The sequence below is a fragment of the Myotis brandtii genome, unplaced genomic scaffold (genome assembly GCF_000412655.1).
Source record: "Myotis brandtii unplaced genomic scaffold, ASM41265v1 scaffold237, whole genome shotgun sequence".
NCBI classification, from domain to species: Eukaryota; Metazoa; Chordata; class Mammalia; order Chiroptera; family Vespertilionidae; genus Myotis; species Myotis brandtii.
The window spans coordinates 5,066,336-5,085,152 of record NW_005358943.1 but is presented as its reverse complement, the minus strand read 5'-3'; the positions used below and the strand labels follow the sequence as shown (position 1 = coordinate 5,085,152).

General features: G+C 40.4%; 1 protein-coding gene across 5 annotated transcripts in view; it reads right to left on the bottom strand.

Annotated features, from left to right (window-relative positions):
• The window catches only part of GRIN2B (glutamate receptor, ionotropic, N-methyl D-aspartate 2B), a 441,978-nt gene that overhangs the window by 100,617 nt on the left and 322,544 nt on the right, over positions 1 to 18,817 (bottom strand). The gene's annotated exons all lie outside the window — the stretch shown is intronic.

Here is an 18,817-nt window from a genome sequence, read left to right as displayed (position 1 = left end):
ATATGGTAGATTCAGAGAACCATACAGTTTCCTATGGACAGAACTTTGGGTTTAAGTTGAGGAATGATAGAAAATGAGAATGAAGAGGAAGGCAGGAGTCTTCAGCCAGAAAATAAAAATCAAAGCTCTTTGGTGTGTTTTTTCAGTTTTCATCTTGATATCACTAGAGAGCTATTGCAGATTTTTAGTCAGGGAACTGACATGAATAATTTTATATTCTAGGAGGATCCCTCTTATAGTGTGAAGGACAGATTAGAATAGGGCTAGCTCATGGTCAGGGAAAGGAGACAATTGCAGTAATTCACATAATAAATGACAAAGGCAATAAGAGAGGAAATAAAGATAAGTAGGTACATAAAGGAGATAAATGAGAAAGAGAATCACTCCCAGGTTTCTACCTTGGAACACTGGGTAGATGGTGATGGCAAGGTTAATATAAGAAGAGAAGAACATTGAAAAGAAAGGGGAGAAGATGGGAGTTTAGTTTTGAGTTTGGTGAACTTGTGGTATCTTTGGGACATAAAAGTAAAGATTTCAAGAAGGTGGTTGGGCACATCAGTCCAAGGCTCAGGAGAAAAATCTGGGTATAGAGATTTGGAAATCATCGCTTTTAGGCATGGGTGTTCTATAAAGTCTATGTAGGTGGGTCCTTGAGAAGATCAAGAATGGAACTCTGGAGCACACCAATAAACAAGCGTAGGTGGAGTGAGAAGAAGGGTGAAAGGAAGGAGAGACAAACAAAACAGAGAGGATGTTGCCAGAAGAAAAGAGGGGTCACTCATATCAACTGTCAAAGAGAGGTCAGGAGGTAATAAATCAATTTCTTGGACTGAGAGCTAGGATGTCACAGTGACAGTAGGAAGGGCAATGATAATGGAAGCACTTCGTACAGTGTTAACAGACAACTTCCATTCTGTTTCTCCAATATACAGTGTGACCCTATATTAACCACTTGAAATAAGTTTGTCTCTTAAAACTTTTTTAACCTTTAAATTTAAAAAATTATTATATTGTGGTAAGAATACTTAACATGAGATCAAGTCTTTTAACACATTTTTAAGTGCAAATACAGTATTGTGAACTATAGGTACCATGTTGCACAGCAGATCTCTAGAACTTACTCATCCTGCACAACAGAAACTTTATGCCCAATGATTTGCAACTGCTCATTTCCCACTATCCCCTAGCCCCTGGCAACCACCATTCCACATTTTGAATCTATGAATTTGACTATTTAAAGTATCTCATATTAGTGGATTCATGCAATGTTTGTCCTTCTGTGACTGGCTTATTTCCCTTATCATATGTCCTCCAGGTTGTACATATTGTCGAATATTGCAGACATTCCTTCTTTTGTAAAGTTAAATAATAATCCATTGTTTCAAGTAAATATGTCTCCATCCATTTACAGTGGCAAGTTGTGTCTCTAACCATTAATTGGTCATCTTTCCCCTTTTCTGCAATAGAGGCCTACCGTTCCTTTACCCCAGAATTTCTATTTGTTGAGCCAGACATAGAACTAAGCATCGATTTTGTTTAAAAAATTACCTCAAAAATGGTTGCACAACTCTGCTACCTCCCTCCTGTACTCCCCTCTGGCTCTCAAAGTGTATGTTTCCAGTACTTTCCCTTTGTGACCCAAAAGCAGAGGAATGCTACAGGAGACATGGGGTTGCTGACCAGCCCTCACTGCTAGAGGGGCTCAGTGGGAATCCTCAGATAAAAGGCAGGAGAGAAAAGATAGATGTTATTTCTGGAATGATCATGACAACGAGATGTAAAGAGAAGCTTGCTCCAGGGCTAGATAGAAAGGTGAACCAGAAGGTGGCAAGAGAAAGAAAAGCTTCCCTGGTGTCTTTGCAAAGAAGCTGTAGGAAAATATTTAGAATGTGTGAATATTGAGAAGTCGGAAACTGAAGAATGAAAGACCTCAGCGATGGTTAACTAATGCCATGTGCTTGTTTGCATATAAAAGACCAAGTGAGACTCTTGCTGACTCATAGGCAGACTGGTGGTTGCCAGAGGGGAGAAGGGTTGAGGGACTGGGTGAAAAAGGTGAAGGGATGAAGAAATGCAAATTGGTAGTTACAAAATAGTCACAGTTACAAAAAAGTACAGCAGAAGGAATATGATTAATGAGATTGTAATAACTATGTATGGTGCCAGGTGGGTACTGGAAATATTGGGGGGAACACTTTGTAAAGTATATGATTGTCTAACCATGATGCTGTACACCTGAAACGAATACAAAATATAAAATACAATTAAAAAGTAAAATGGAAGTAAAGAAGTCTGTTGCTGATGCATTGTATCTGACGGTCTCTGCTTAAACTTTTAGATAATAGCCTTGCAGGGTGATGCCAATTCGAGATGTACAGGGCGTTCCCAGCACTGGCTCCCCGAAACTGCCTGCTGCCAGTGAGTCAACTGGTTCTGTTTCTGACAGTTTATTTTCGTTTTTGCCGAGTTTCTCTATACAAGTGCTGACTCTGTTCTCTTTTGTAGCTGAAACTGTAAAAGATCTGGAGTCCAGTTCTGGGCTGGTCCCGTCCAGATAAATAAGGTCCCGACATCTCCTGTCCGCCGTTGGCCATTAAGAGGAGGTACAGCTAGCTTTGCCTCCAGTTCTGCAAAGCCCAGCCAGAGGCTTAAGAAGAGTTCTCAGGTTGAAGATGAATATCTGGCCCCAAGTTCTGGCTACTTCCATACAAACTAGAGAAACAGAGGCTCCCAGATAGGGTAGGAACAATACGAAACAATATTTCCACTGAGAAGTGGAACTGAAACCCTCAGGCTTCCACAGCCTTCCCCTCACCACCCCTGAGTATAAAAAATAAATTGGCAATTACCTAAATTAGGCCAGTTTTATTACTTGTTTAGTTGCACTACACTTTTGAGACATGTGGAAAGATTAGAAATTAGTGGGCAGTTAGTTGCATGTCATTTTGAGGGAATCACCATTCAATCAAGAAAACCACCTGGTACAAGATATCCAAGGTATTCAAATGCCACATAATGCTCATATCTTTTTCTGCGTACCAGCAAACCTGCGGGCCAAATGCCACGGCTTTGCTCAGGCTTGTTCTTCTAACCTGCCTCGGCTCAGACGAGAACCACAAATCCCGACCAGCGATGACTGTACTCAATTGCCGGAGGCAAAAGCAAAAAAAGCTGGACACATTTGACAAACACTGTGCATGAAGCTTAAATTTCAGAGCAGCAAGAATTGATGGGAAAGGGAAGCAGGCATCAGAACACTCAGGAGCCAGTGCGCATGAATCCACACTGCACCCCCTACAGAACCGGCATGGAGCAGATCTTTCCCTATGCTTCGTTCAGTGGCATGGCGTGGTCGGGAGAGTCTCTGGAATCTGAGTGTGCAGTCTAAATCCTGGCTCCTCCACCTCCTAGCTGCGTGACCTTCAGAAAACCACTAAACTTCTCTGGTCTTCATGAGTGAGTGAGTGAGTGAGTGAGTGAGTGTGTGTGTGTGTGTGTGTGGTTTGTTTTTCGTCTTAAATAGCAACACCATAGGGATGTTATGAAGATTACTGTGAGTTAATACAAGTAATCTGCTTAGAACAGTGCCTGACTTATAAACACTGACCCATTGTAAAAGTGGTAGATAGCTATTACTAACACTTTATTATCTGTCAGCCAGGGCTCCCACTGCTTTAGAGAATCTTCTGCAGAAGAAGAATTGGTGCAAACGAGGGTTGTGACTCCCTACATCTTCTGAGGCCTTTCCTTTCTCCTGCTTTCTGCCCTGGGTACAGTCTTCACTGTTCCTTACCCCTTTTGAGAAATGTCTTCCTTTTTTTTTCCTAGTTTCTCTTGGAGTATCTCCCCTTTCCTAATTTCTCTCTTTCTTGCTCCATCTATCTGTCAATTTTCCCTCACACTCCTTTCCTGGCGAACAAAATCCAGAACACCGCAGGCACTAATTTAAAATGTGTTGAACAAATGGTAAGCCAGAGCATGAACATACATACAATTTAACCCCAGAATACAAGAACGACTTCAAATTATAAAAAGGAAAAAACAAAGCCCTATAAATCATTTCCAATTTTGAAGAAGGGGACCACAGAGGAAGAGATAAGTAGTCACTTACAAAAAAATATCCAGAAACACAGAATAAAATAATAATAATACTTTACAGTGGGGACTTCAGTGGTCTGTGTGTGTGCACCTGTGACACAGTCTCTGACTCCAATCACCAATGTCTCTTTCATGAAGGAGTCACAAATGATCCTATTGTATAAGGGAAAGGCAGTCAGAGGTTTCTCTCTGATTTCTCAGTAGCAAGGTCCCAAAGAAGGCTGCTCTGGGTAGTTAGTGCTGCAAATTACTAAGGCAAGAGGCAAGAGAAGCGTGACAGTGGAGAAATTCAACTTCCTTCCTAACCCCCTTCCTGGAAGGTAGCTGTGAATAAAGCCCAAGGAACCAAATGGCTGAGCTCCCCATCTACAAAAGAAAGTTCTAAAAATAAACAATTCTTATAACTAACTAATGAACAAATAGTAGTCACTAAAAATATGCCATAGAACAGTGTGGCAAATCCAAAAGGGGACTTGTAACCACAGATAGTCTGAACTAGGAGGGACCTTAGGGATTGAACACAACCCTCTTATTTTATACATGGAAACTGAAGCCCAGGGTTAGTAAGTGGCTTGCCCAAGGTCACTCTGTAGATTGATGGCAGAGCCAAGAGTTGACAAGCCCAGGGGAATGGACTCCCCATTTCTCCGATACTAGAACCAAATTGAGTTGTGCAGCAGCGAGGGGAGGCAGCACAGAGAAGGAAGGCAGAGAAGGGGATGGGGAACATCCCTGCCAGCAGACTGGTTATAGAGATTTAGTGAAAGTTGAGTCCAAGATTGAAAAAGCAACCCGAAGAGGAAATGGAGCCACAAGACCCACCAGGCAAACCGCTGCTGTCCTGGAGTGCGTGGTTATTAAAATGGTGTCCTGGGGAATTGGGGATGTTCCAAGAATTAGCTCCAAAGGGCCAAATAGGCTTTTCATGTTCTAAAAATGGCCCGAGCTCTCCCTGGTGAAGAAGGGCCCAGGTGCTCATCTGTTATTGACTATGTTTAAAAAGGCATTTGGGAAAGAGCACCCAGAGACAAATTTGCAATGACAACATCAGTCCCGGGAGAGCTGTGCTTGCTTAGGAAGGGAGCAGAGTTCATGTTCAGCGATATGGGAACAGCCAACACAGCCAGGTGTGCTGGCATCATCCAAAACACCTGTTGGCATCTGTTCCCCCTCCAGCAGTTCCCTGGGAAGTGAAAGATACAGACCACAAATGCCAACAATGACAGACCTTCCAATTGTCAACACACTCAGATCAATGAGCCATAGCCAATACTTTACACCTTGTGCATGCGGGTGGGAGTTGGGGGATGAATTTTGTAACTTATATACATACAGATACAGTTACTAAATAATGGGATAATATATAACACTAACAATTATGTAATAAATAGATGAAGAGAAATAGATAAATAGATAGACACATATTTAATGATACATTTTATGTCCTACTTATATTTTTATATTTTAATGATATATATTTATAATATACCATTCTTTGCATATTGTTAAAGGAAAATGTAGATTACAAAACAGTATGTATAATACCATCTCAATTTTATAAAAATATACCTTTATATTAATAACGTACATTTATAATGGATATGAACACAGAAGGAAAAAGACTGAATGATAGGGACCAAAATGTAAACAGAAATTATCTCTAGGTGGTAGACTTTGAGGTGAATTTTATTTTCTTCTTCATGTCGTACTGTATTTTATTAGCTTTTCCTTAATGAAAAATTACTATACTTTTGGAATCAGACACAAATGAAAAATAATTATTACATAACAGAGAGGTTTATTACTCCAGATGAAACAGGAGTCCTCTGGTTTTGAAAAAGAGACTCAGAACTTTGTGTGCAATACATTTAAAACCACTGTTTCATCATAGCTGGTTTGGCTCAGTGAAACACATACTAGTAGATTGCTTGCCTCCTGCATGCATCCCAACCAGGGCCTGGACTGGGAGGAGCCTGCAACCGAGGTACTTGCCCTTGACTAGAATCAAACCCGGGACCCTTTGGTCCCCAGGCAGACGCTCTATCCACTGAGCCAAACCGGCTAGGGCTATTGTTCTAATCCTTATTGTTGAAAGTATTACATATGTCCCCTTTTTTTCTCCATTGACCCCTTCTAGCCTTCACCATCCTATTGCCTGTGTTCATGAATTATGCATATATGATACAAGTTCTTTGGTTGATCTCTTCCCACCCACCCTCGCCTTCCCTCGGAGATTCAACAGTCTGTGCCCTATTTCTATATCTCTGGTTCTATTTTGTTTATCAGTTTATTTTGTTCATTAGATTCCACATATGAGTGAGATCATGTGATACTTGTCTCTCTGACTGGCATATTTCGCTTAGCATAATACTCTCCAGGTTCCTCCATGCTGTCTTAAAGGGTAAGCGATCCTTCTTTTGTACTGCTGCATAGTATTCCATGGTGTAAATGTACCACAGCTTTTTTATCCACTTATCTACTGATGGGCACTTGGGCTGTTTTCAGATCTTAGCTATTGTAAATTGCACTCCTATAAATATAGGAGTGCATACATTCTTTCTGATTGGTGTTTCGGGTTTCTTAGGATACATTCCTAGAAATGGGATCACTGGGTCAAATGGCAGTCCCATATTTAATTTTTTTGAGGAAACTATACAGTTTTCCATAATGGTTATACCAGTCTGCATTCCCACCAGCAGTGTACTAGGGTTCCCATTTCTCCATATCCTCATGGTAGTTCTTTGGGTATAGGAATTCCATTTCAGGATGGAGTGGTTCAAATTTCTAGAGTTGGGGTAGGGGGGATAGGGGGTTGGCTGAGATCTAAAATACCTTGTCTTTCGAACAAAAAAAGACCCAGCACTCCCCTTACATCCTTATTAGCATTTGCACAAAGAAAAAGATGCACATGCCATTACTTTCATTATTAACTCTCCTTTCCTTCCATCCTGAATGCTCAAAATCTCATCTGAGTATGGCTCTTCTGCCTGGACAACTTCGACCTCCTCTCTTCTCGCTCTGCTTCTTTCCTTTCTTTCTGCTTTATTTAATCAGACTAGTGCGACTGAAATCATCTTGTCCGCTCTCTCCACTCAGACTCTGCCACTATCTCTTTAATTGCTATCAGCAATCAGCTTTCTGTTCCTAAGACGTGGCATTTGTCCTGCCTTCACTTCTAATTTCAGCTTTTCCTACTCCGCGTCTCTTTCCTTTCATTTGCCCACCCCCTTTCTTTCATTTTTCTGATCTCCTGGCTGAGTTTTTCATCTGCTGATGCCTTCCTTTCTTTGCCAGGTAAATGCCCTTGAATCACTGATATTCCCCTTGAAAGCTCATGCCTATGAAGCCTTCCCAGGATATTGCCCCACTAAAGAATAATTTGTTACTTTGTGAAGAAAAAAGACAAATTTACACCTTCCATATGCCTAACATCTTTTAAGGCATGAAACGTTTATATTTCTGTATTTCACTGTCCGACAAATAGAAAGCTCTTTGGATATGTAGTGTCTTTTGCCTTCTACCATTCTAGGGTGAACTGGAGGATTCAGTATAATACAGAACTGATTTCCCTGTGTCCTGATGCACGGAGACAGCACTCAGAATTCTCAGAGGTCTCCTAGAGCAGTGGTTCTCAACCTTCCTAATGCTGCAACCCTTTAATACAGTTCCTCATGTTGTGGTGACCCCCAATTTCATTGTTACAAATTGAACATAATTAAAGCATGGTGATTAATCACAAAAACAATATGTAATTATATATGTGTTTTCCAATGGTCTTAGGCGACCCCTGTGAAAGGGTCGTTCGACCCCCAAAGGGGTCGCGACCTACAGGTTGAGAACCGCTGTCCTAGAGGCTCCAAGGTGAACTGCAGCCAGCAATCAAAAGGCTGTGTCAGCTCCATAAATACCCAACTCCCCATGCCTGAATGTACTCATTTCCAAGGTATACATTTTAGATTTTAAGGAGGGACAGAATCTTTCTGAACTCATCACTATTCTGGGAGTTGCAAAGTCCAGTCTATAAGAACGGGTAGATAATAAAAGGGTTGGGACACCTGGGGACTGTGTTGAACTAGAGGGCATGTATTCCATCAAAGAAGGCCATCCCTCTCCCCCACGCCCCCCTCCCCCCGCAGCCCCTGCAGAATGTGAGCCAGTGTTGTTGCCACTCTTCTGATTTTCATGAAGTCCAGAAATGTGCAGTTCTAATGGAATTTCTAAATGTCTAAGTTCTAAATGACAATTTATTCTCAGGCCACATATAACATGTCAATGATCCAAAAGTAGTTTGTGCGCTGCTAATTATGACTTTTCCTAAACATCCTCACCAGGTCCTTACATTGTGACTACAGGGTCCAATGGAGACAACTGAGGAAGTACAGTAATTGCCACAATAGCTGCATATGTCATGCTCACTTAGAACAGCAGGTTAGGGTAGGTAACTTACTAAATGCAGTCAGTTTTTAGTAAATAAATGAAAGTTAATGCTTCTTGATGGTCTGGGAAAATGAAATATAAATATTGGAATGCTCATACCCTGATGTGTCAAGTTATAAAAATCCATATTCCCAAGTTCTAAAACCCAGTAGAAATGGGAAAAATGGAAGATAAAATATACACACATTTTCCCTGTGGCTCAGAAGTGGATCTATCTATGTAAAGTGTAAGCAGAGAACCTGTGGGAATAATTTGAAAATTTTTTACCATAAATAAATAAGTTACCAGTTAAAGTTCTAACAGCAGCCATTGGACAAACTCCTTAGAAATTTAACTGGCAACTTATTTAAAACAATAAAGGCATTTCCAAAAGCCCCTGTGGGGGGCTGGCATGCTGTGGCTGAGAGCCACTGTATCCTATCTGACCACCTTAACAGCACTTGGTACCATCTGAAATGATCATATTTATTTATTTGTTGATATGCTTGTTGTCTGACTCTCCTCACCACTCCTTGAGGGCAGGAAACTTGTTAGTCTTATTCAGTTCTGTTCCTCCAATACCCAGAACAGTACCTAGCACCTCGCAGGGGCTCGGGGGATATTTGCTGGATGAATAAACCCAGACAGTCAGCCTAATCAGGGAGTTTCTATGGCAATTGCCGAAGACCACAGGTAATTCAGAATCTCCTGTAGTGAGTGGGACAGGCTTTAACTCTTTCTTGCTGGGATTCGGGCTCTGTCCTCCACTTTTGGAGAGAGAAAGATTCAGTTTTATTTTAAAGTCAATGGCTGGGAAATAAAATGAGAACAGAGAACAATGACAGGGTGGCAGTTTTAAATATCCATTAAATAGATACTTCTCTTTGTGAAAGGGAAATGACTGTGATAAACTACCCCTGTGCTTTATATGTCAAAACTCATATTGCTGACCCTCAACCCTAGAGTGTCTGGGGTGGGACCTGAGAATTGACTTTTCACATAAATTCCCAGGTGTGCTGATGCTGTTAGTCCAGGGATTACACTTTGAGAACCACACAAAAACTGTAAAACACTATTTAGGTGTCAATTGTTACTATCATTCACTCTCCATTTCACCATCATTTCCTTTAAATTCAGCCCAGACTGTGACATATCTTTTGGCATAAGCCACTTTCCCTTGTGGAAGGAATTCCTTTAATGGTTATCTGCCAATCTACCCACCACACAATAAGGAAGTAATAAAGGGGAGATGGGCAGTTCTTTATTTTCAACCACAAAGTTGTAGTTTATTAGAATGAAACAAACCCAAGGAGATCGAATGGCATAAGGATGCATTGCAAGGTTTCATAAACTGTCATTGCTTAATGTGTGTTTGGTTGATCCTTAATGGTTACTGAGAACCCACAATGTACTAAATCTAAGCTGAGGTTTTTAATTCCCTGATTTCTGGGGGATGGGCCCTAGCACAGACTGCTGTGCTGTGTCGTAGACTTTGCCATCATTTTCTTATTATAAGACTTAATTTTTTTAATCCAGCTATGCAAAAACTTGTTCATATATAGAGGAAGAAAGCTTGTTCATTGCCTATTTATCACCAAGCACATCGAGAATTCTATTTGCTGTTCCTAGCTCCTTCCTTTTAGTAGCTTGAGGCCAAACCAATTCTGTTCTGTTTTGTTTTGTGGTCCATTTTCCTCCACTTTCTTATTTCTAAACACAATGTTGATTGTATTATCATTGGTTTAAAATACATTCAAGTGAGCTAATTGAACAACTGCATAACACTTGCTACATGCTAGATATTGTACTAAGAGTTTTACATGAATTAAAAGGTATTTGATCCTTATAGCAACAGTTTGAGGTAGACAGTATTATTCTTCCTATTTTATAGATGAGGAAACTGAGGCACAGAAAGGGAGAGCAACATCTATTTACACTTCTTCAGATAAATCACTGTGTTAAGCAGAGGGAGTAAGATAGGAAGCCTCTTGGCTTTTAAACTATGCCTCACTGAACAGTTTAATAATCCAAGGTTAAAGGGAGAGCATAAGCCAAGGCCTGTAGGCACAAAAGTACAAGAGGTGTTAGAGAAGGGTTGGTTGCAGTTACACTGGCGTGTTAAGCTAAAAGCTGAGGTGAAGGGGGGAAAGATGGGAGGGTAGGTTTGAATGCCGTGTCTTGAGAGCCTGCGTTGAAAGCACACTTTGTCCTGTGGAAGTATTTTCCAAATTTCACTCATTCAATTTTTTTGTTACCACTGTAACAATTTTTGCCACATCTGTGTATCACCTGTACTATTTTTTTTGTTACTATTTTTATTTTAACATTTATATAGGATTTTACAGAGATTTTAAACTAAAGGTCATGCAAGTAATTTTAGGAAAAAGATTTTAAAATTTTATTTTATTTTTTCCATCACCATTTATCCCCTCTATGCCCTCTTCCACCCCCGCCCCCCACTCAGCCGCTGCAATCACCACACTGTTGTCTGTGTCCATGAGTTCCCTCTTTTTTCTTTTTTCTTTTTTGCTCAATCCCTCCACCCCTCCATCTCCCCACCCCCTTATTTCAGAGCTGTCTTCCTGTTCTCTATCTATGAGTCGGTCTCTATTTTGCTTGGTAGTTCAATTTGTTAATTGAATTTCACATATGAGTGAAATTGTATGGTAGTTGTCCTTCTCTGACTGGCTTATTTCACTTAGCATAATTTTCTCCAGGTCTATCCACACAGTTGCAAAGAGTAAATTTCCTTCCTTTTTTTTACAGCAGAGTAGTATTCCATTCTGTAAATGTACCACACCTTTTTTTTATCCATTCATCTATTGATAAACACTTGGGCTGCCTCCAAATCTTGACTACTGTAAATCATGCTGCAATAACATAGAGGTACAGTGCTCAATGGTCACTAATCATCAGATAAATGCAAATTAAAACCATAATGAGATATCATTTCACACCTATCAGAATCAACAAACCACAAGTGTTGGCTAAGATGTGGGGAAAAGGGAACCCTCATGCACTGTTGGTGGGAATGCAGACTGTGGAAAGCAGTATGGAGTTACCTCAAAAAATTAAAAATGGAACTGCCTCATGACCCAACGATTCTACTTCTGGGAATTCATCTAAAGAAACCCAAAATACTAATTCAAAAAAAATATATACCACCTATACTATTTTTAACTTAATATATGAAATAACCTTCCTTTTAAAAATAAATTTATTAAAAAATTCATATTGCTGTAAATATGAGATGTGACACTAGCCAAAAACAGAAAATAACTATAAAAATAAATAGTTATTTAAATAAAAGATACGTATCCCTCTTAAATGAACTCATACATCACAGTGAAACCCACAATCACACTTGGAGAAACATGAAGTGACAATGATGAATCACAGAAGATCAGTGTTCTTATTTGTTGAGTTTTGCTCCTTCTCTATCATAAATATATAAATGAACCTTCACCTAGTTTTATGAGATCCCAAAACTCCTCTCTCTTAGCTAGTTGAGTTCACAAAATATTTGGCTGGTTGTGTTTTATGAAAAACAAAGTTAAAATTTCACATCACTCTCCTCCTCAGATTTAAGGACTGTTTTGTAGGTCAACTATTTTAAATTCCCCCTGGTGTTTCCGCATTTCTCTGCACCTCCAGCAGATGTCTGATCAACGGGGCTATATGGCTACAGTGGCTGCCGTGGTGGCTGCATTTTAGAGGAGCTTTAGGGCAGAAGATAACTCTTTCCTAGAGTTATTGTTCTGTGCAATCAGGACCTAGACAGCTGCTTTTATAGGTAGTTACGGCCTTTGTTATTGAAAGAAAGATCTTCTTTCCTCACCATTTGAGGAGATAGGTTCTTGTTCTCCACTGAAAAGAGAGTGTGTGTTTAATAAAAGATAGTGAGGAGGTATAGGGTTGTAGGGGATACAGAAAAGCTTTTTTGTTGTCTTTATCTTTCTTGCCTCCCTCCCTCCTTCATTTTTCATTTTTGTTAATCTCAGGAAAATGTTACACTGAAACAGCCAATAACTGTCTGGGCTAACTACTCCCCTTGCCCTGTCAGGACCATTTCTTAATACTTAGTTTAAAAACTCTTAAGTGACGGGGCCCACATGTTCCCAGGGTGTGATGTCTTCTAGTCTATAAACTTATTCCCACTGAGACTGCTGTACTTTGAGCCTATTAGCCTAGTTGTGCTCTCATACTCTGTGTGTTAAGGCACAAAGTATCCTGGAGTTAAATGGAGCTAGATGTAAATGACTCCACCCAGCTCTGCCAGCCCTTAGCTAAGTGAATTTCAGCAAATCATGAGAGCTCTCTGAACCTCAGTTTACTTTTTTATACAATATTTCCCAAAGATAGGAATCAAAACAAGATCATATATACCAAAGTTCTTCACCATATTGTTAGTAAGGTGTTATATAAATGTCAGATGTGATCATGGCCAAATCCTTTTAAAATCCCTTAATCTCAAGCTAGATAGACTGTTCTAGAATTGTACCTCTTTCCCAGCTCCTATTGGGAAAACATAATTTTTTCACTAGTCTATAAAGAGAATGCTGAGGTGGCTTAACTATCCACCAGAAATTCTACCTGAGAGTTGGTATTCTGTTCCTTTGCCAGCAAGCTCCCTTCACTATGGGCTGAATAAAGAAAACTGGCACACATTATTCCAAGAATAGCCGAAAACAATGATCTTAGGAGATATCTCACCCCAACCCATTGAAGTAGAAGAATGTGGTAGGATACCTAGAGGAGGCTGGTGTTAACAGCAATGCTGTGCACCTGGCAAGTATGGCACGAAGAATGGTTTCCTTCCCCCTAAAGCAGCGGTTCTCAACCTGTGGGTCGTGACCCCTTTGGGGGTCGAACAACCCTTTCACAGGAGTCGCCTAAGACCATTGAAAAACACATATATAATTACATATTGTTTTTGTGATTAATCACTATGCTTTAATTACGTTCAATTTGTAACAATGAAATTGGGGGTCACCACAACATGAGGAACTGTATTAAAGGGTTGCAGCATTAGGAAGGTTGAGAACCACTGCCCTAAAGTCTCTCACTCTCCTGACCACTGCCCTCTATGTGTGCCCTTCTCCTCTTTATTTGCCTCCCCAGGATCACACTTTCCCTCTCACTGCTCCCCTGGCACAGATTCACTTTACATTTAAACCTTCTGAACATTTAGCTGATGGAGCTGTGACCTGAAATGCCTTTAGAAGCAGCAGTGGGACGTCTTCATGGGCAGGGAACACCTGGACCCTGGATCACAGGTGAGGTGAGAGCTTCCAATCCACCTTAAGATTCTCTCTCTCTCTCTCTCTCTCTCTCTCTCTCTCTCTCTCTCTCCTGAATGTGGGGGGTGTGTGTGTGTGTGTGTGTGTGTGTGTGTTATGAACAGAAGTAAGCTAATAGAGGAAATAATAAAATTGCCCTGAATAATCTGAGATCTATGGCTATTGTGGGATATTTGTATCCATGTTTTTTATTAATAGCTTTAATTCTTAAAGACAATTTATTGTCTTAAGTGGCCAACACTTCCTTTCAAATCTTGTTCTGCGGTCCTATTAACAGAGTTAACATGCCAAGGTCAGAGCCTCTCTCCCTGTGTACATGAATTTCTTTTATCCTATTCCTGGCCAGCTCTCATAAACAGGAATTATGGAGAGAGACTGTGCGTGGACTAGTACAAATCCATCAGCACTGTAGGAAAACCTCACAGTGGAAGATCTCCTGGTGCTAGGTCAACAGAGGCTTGCTTGTATATGAAGGACATTCAGATATTATACTTTAATGTAAAACTTGAGATCTCAAAAAATGTCAATATTATATTAATATATGCACAGAGTAGCTTGTTTAGTGGGGAATAAATAAAGGTATGAAAAGAGTAGTACCTGCTATCAAGTCCCAGTCAGTCTTTAGGCACATCAACCTGTGGGTATGTGAGTTAGCCACATGCCATACCCACTGGTGAGAGAAGGGGATTGCTCTCCCTTCTTCCTGAGTCACTTGTAGCAGAAAGAATAGAAATAGCATCAGAAAGCCCGGCCACTGTGGCTCAGTGGTTGAGCATCAACCTATGAACAAACCAGGAGGTCACGGTTCAATTCCTGGTCAGGGCACATGCCCGGGTTGTGGGCTTGATCCCCAGTGTGGAGCATGCAGGAGGCAGCTGATCAATGATTCTTTCTCATCATTGATGTTTCTATCTCTCTTTCCCTCTCCCTTCCTCTCTCTGAAGTCAATAAAAAATATTTTTAAAAAGAAAGAAAAAAGAAATAGCACCAGAAGGAATGTCACATCAAACATGAGCCCTACTAGTTTCTCGGGAACACTAGCCTGAATTTTACAAGCCTCTGACCCTCAAGAAAATAGCCCCATATGATAAAAATTGCAGACAGAGAACACATAACCAATCCCTTTCTCTGTGTGATGTAACTACCAAAGAGAAAATATTGTTATTAGCAAAGTTAGAGGACAGCACATCCAATCAAAAGATCACAAAGGGAAAAACTCTCCGTGACTTCTTGAAGACCAGGAATCACAGAGGAGCACCTTCCCCACCAACTGCATATGTGTCCACTGGTTGCTAGTGACTGAATATAACCTAAGTAATTATCAAATTAAAGGCTGTCTTTTTAACAATCAGGGCTGTTAGATAACAAAGAAAGTGGCCAAACCTTATTGCCTTGAAAAGCAGTCTCATGGCTTCAAAGTTAGACTATCCAAAACTCAGAAATTGTTTTCATATGAGAAGCAGAGTCTCTGTTTAACAAACATATGAATATCTAATAATGAGGGATCAGCTTGGAGAAGCATGATCTATCCTAATAATGGACTGTTAGGTAGTCATTAAGTTTCATGCTTTTGGATAATATTCATAAAAGAGGAAAAGGTCTATCATATCATAGTAAGAGAAAAAAAAGCAGATTACAAACTGTTCACATACAGGGTGGGGCAAAAGTAGGTTTATAGCTCTTCGTATGGAAAATAACACAAAAATTAATAAATAATAATACAAGAATAAACTCTGTGTTTCATGTACTCAGAACTCTAAACCTACTTATTCCTCACCTTGTATTATGTTCCCAGTTATATTGCATCACATTGAATTCACACATAAATACAACATGCACAGCCCTAGCTGATTTGGCTCAGTGGATAGAGCATCAACCTGCGGACCAAAGGGTCCCAGGTTCGATTCCAGTTAAGGGAACATACCTTGGTTGCAGGCTCCTCCTCGATCCAGGCCCTGGTCAGGGTTCGTGCAGGAGGCAACCAATCAATATGTCTCTCTTACATTGATGTTTCTCTCTGTCTTTCCCTCTCTCTTCCTCTCTCTAAAAAATCAAAAAAATATCCTTGGGTGAGGATTAACAACAACAACATGCACAGAAATGAAACACCAGTAAGAAATAGAATAAATGTAAATGCTAATTCTTTGTAGGTGTGTATACATGTAACTTTTATTTTATCCCTCATAATGTCTTTAATAAGCATCAATTACCTTCATAATAAGAAAATCATAAATGTGTTTTTTCCTCTATATTAACACACGAATCCTCTAACCTCTACACTACTATTTCTTTCAATACCACTACTGACAAAACATTATTGCCTAGGAATTAGAAAGATAGTGCAGAGGACTAGGGAGCCAACCATAGACAATTGTCATGAAATAAAAATCTCAATAAAATTTAAACAAGATGGATGAAAGTTATATTTGTGCTCTGGAGACATGTTCCTCTTTACCGGGTTTCCTTAAGTCAAGGTTAAGTCAGAACTCCAGTCTCTGGGTTCAACTCTGTTTTTTCTCCCCATCAGCATGTGCAGGTTTCAAATGTAGAGTCAACCAATATTATCTTGTTGTTTTATCCCTTCATTCAGTGGCTCATGACAAGCATACAAAGACAGCCAGCATTCCTGAAATGACATTTCTGAAGTCTATTCCTCATTACATGCTGCTCTTCTCTTCAAATTATTTTACAAACGTACATGGGGGTAGAAGCTGCACTTTGTGGATTAAGTCTAACAGCAGTGCTGAAAGTTTGTGGGTTAAGGGCACACCTCCTAGACCCAGGCGGTGGCCCCCAGTGATCTCTTTCTGGCACCCCAAAACCAGAGTAGGCAAAGAGGATGGGCTCGGCTCTTGGAGCTCAGGGAACAAGAGAATGGGACTCTTGGACGTGAGAACCTATGATAACCACAACTCAGAAAGATAGCCAGAAATACATTAACTAGTACCCTGTCTGTAAGTCATCATCATAAAGAAAATGTTTATGAGCAGAGCCTTACTAATCAAACAATATGAAACATCCACCCAATTATTATTTCATACCAAATAATAAAATTTAACAATCAACATAGGTTATAGAAATGTTAAGTGTCACAATAAGCACTCTTCTCCTTATAGTGTCTTTTCCCCCTGCCCTCAGACACTAGAAAAACTACAACATTAATCTGATGGTGGCTCATGGTAGGAGCTCAATAATTACGTGTGAGAAGAAAGAAAATGGAAGGAAAGGGAGGAAGGAAAACTCTCAATGTCGTGTAGTTCATGTATTGGTTTGGGGGCACGACTGCACATTACAGAGCGGTAAGAACATATTCTGTGTCATTCCTCCTGTTGTTAACAGTTGTGATACTCAACACATCTCTTTGTTAAGAAACTTTCCCTATAGCTCACATAAATCCTCTCTGCTTGATCTTAAGTCCACTTACTCTGGTTCTGTCTCAGCGGAGAAAGTGAACAGCTGATCCCAACCTTTGGAACAATAATTCTTCATACATTTAAAGAGAGTAAGTCATCACTTCAGTGCCTTTTCTTCTCCCCCTTACCGACCCCAATTCCCACAGACTTTCTCCAAAGATCCTGTTTTCTAATCCCTTAATCCAATGATGCATATTAGTACTCAGTTCTAAGTCAGCAAAAATAGCATGTTGTCAAATGGCAGTATCAGGAGATCCAGAACAAGCACGTCGAGGAGCTTCTTTTTCACCTCCTCAGACACCTCCCACTGAGTCTGGAGAGAGCAGGGGTATTCTCTGGCCTCTCCTATGAGGCTGGGAGCAAAACATGGCTTGTACAGGTGTGTTTGGGCATCACCAAATACTTACTGGCCTACTTTACAGTCTTGCACTGTGCTGGGCACAGACGCATAGTGGAAAACCAAACAGATGTGGTCCCTGTGTTCATGAGCAGTCTCCATTTGTACATGAGTGAGTCTGTGTGTGTGTGTGTGTGTGTGTGTGTGTACAGTCATGTCAGTGCAGATAGAGAGGCTATTTTATTTTGTCAGTCAATGGCTTTCAAGTGGAATATTTCCTAGTAGTAATTGACTTCTATTGTATTATCAGCAAATGGGTCACCCTAGGCCTTCGGTGCTAGTATCACAGAGCACCCATACCTGGAGTTAGTGCTGTCTCCTGGGTATCGCAAGCCTAAAATGATAACTTGGGCTTGGGGAGCCCAAAGAATGACACAAACATGATCTATGTAAGGAAGGCCATCTTCTGGTAGGTGAAGGCAGGGAAGAGGGAGTGGGCTTCTAAAGTACATATTTTGCCTCTTTGGGGCAAAGACAAGCAGAGATGGAAACCTTCTGCTATTCTGGCCCAGACAGTCCCTTTAAGGCCTGTTTACATCTTATAGTCTGAAAATGCACCATCATCATTTCTTGAAGTCATTACTCAGAACACACCCCTACTGCATTTCATTTTTATTATCCCCATTTTAGGATCATTTAAATGGAAGCAGAGAGCAGTAGCAATGAAGCAAATCATGAGAGGCTCTGATAAAGACAGAAGCCTGAATGCTTGTTGGAACTGCTTCTTGGTGCCAGACTATTTTTAATGCAAGTTTATGAAGCCATTCCCCACTTACAAATGAACCTACCCTGTACACAATTAATTTTCACCACTCCAACTTACCGTGTATGCCTGTGTGTGTGTGTGTGTGTGTGTGTGTGTGCATTCCTTTTTAAATGTTCTTCTCCACATTCCTACATACCAGAGTGAGGTACTGGCTTTCTGTGAACATAGTCTGATCTAGAGATCGTGTGGCTATGCTAGCTGCATCCCCATGCCTCCTTAGTGGCTCCTTACATAGTATCCCATCAAAAGTTCCCAAGAGCAGGTACTACTTGTTTTAAAAAAGGAGGTCAGTGAGTTAATATATAAAATGTGTATGTGCTTGGAGTGTTTTCAGAGCGAATACATGAGACATTGGAAATAATAATTTCTCTGGGAGGGGCCTGGAGGAACCAAGGATCACAGATGATAAGAAGACATTCTTTTTAAA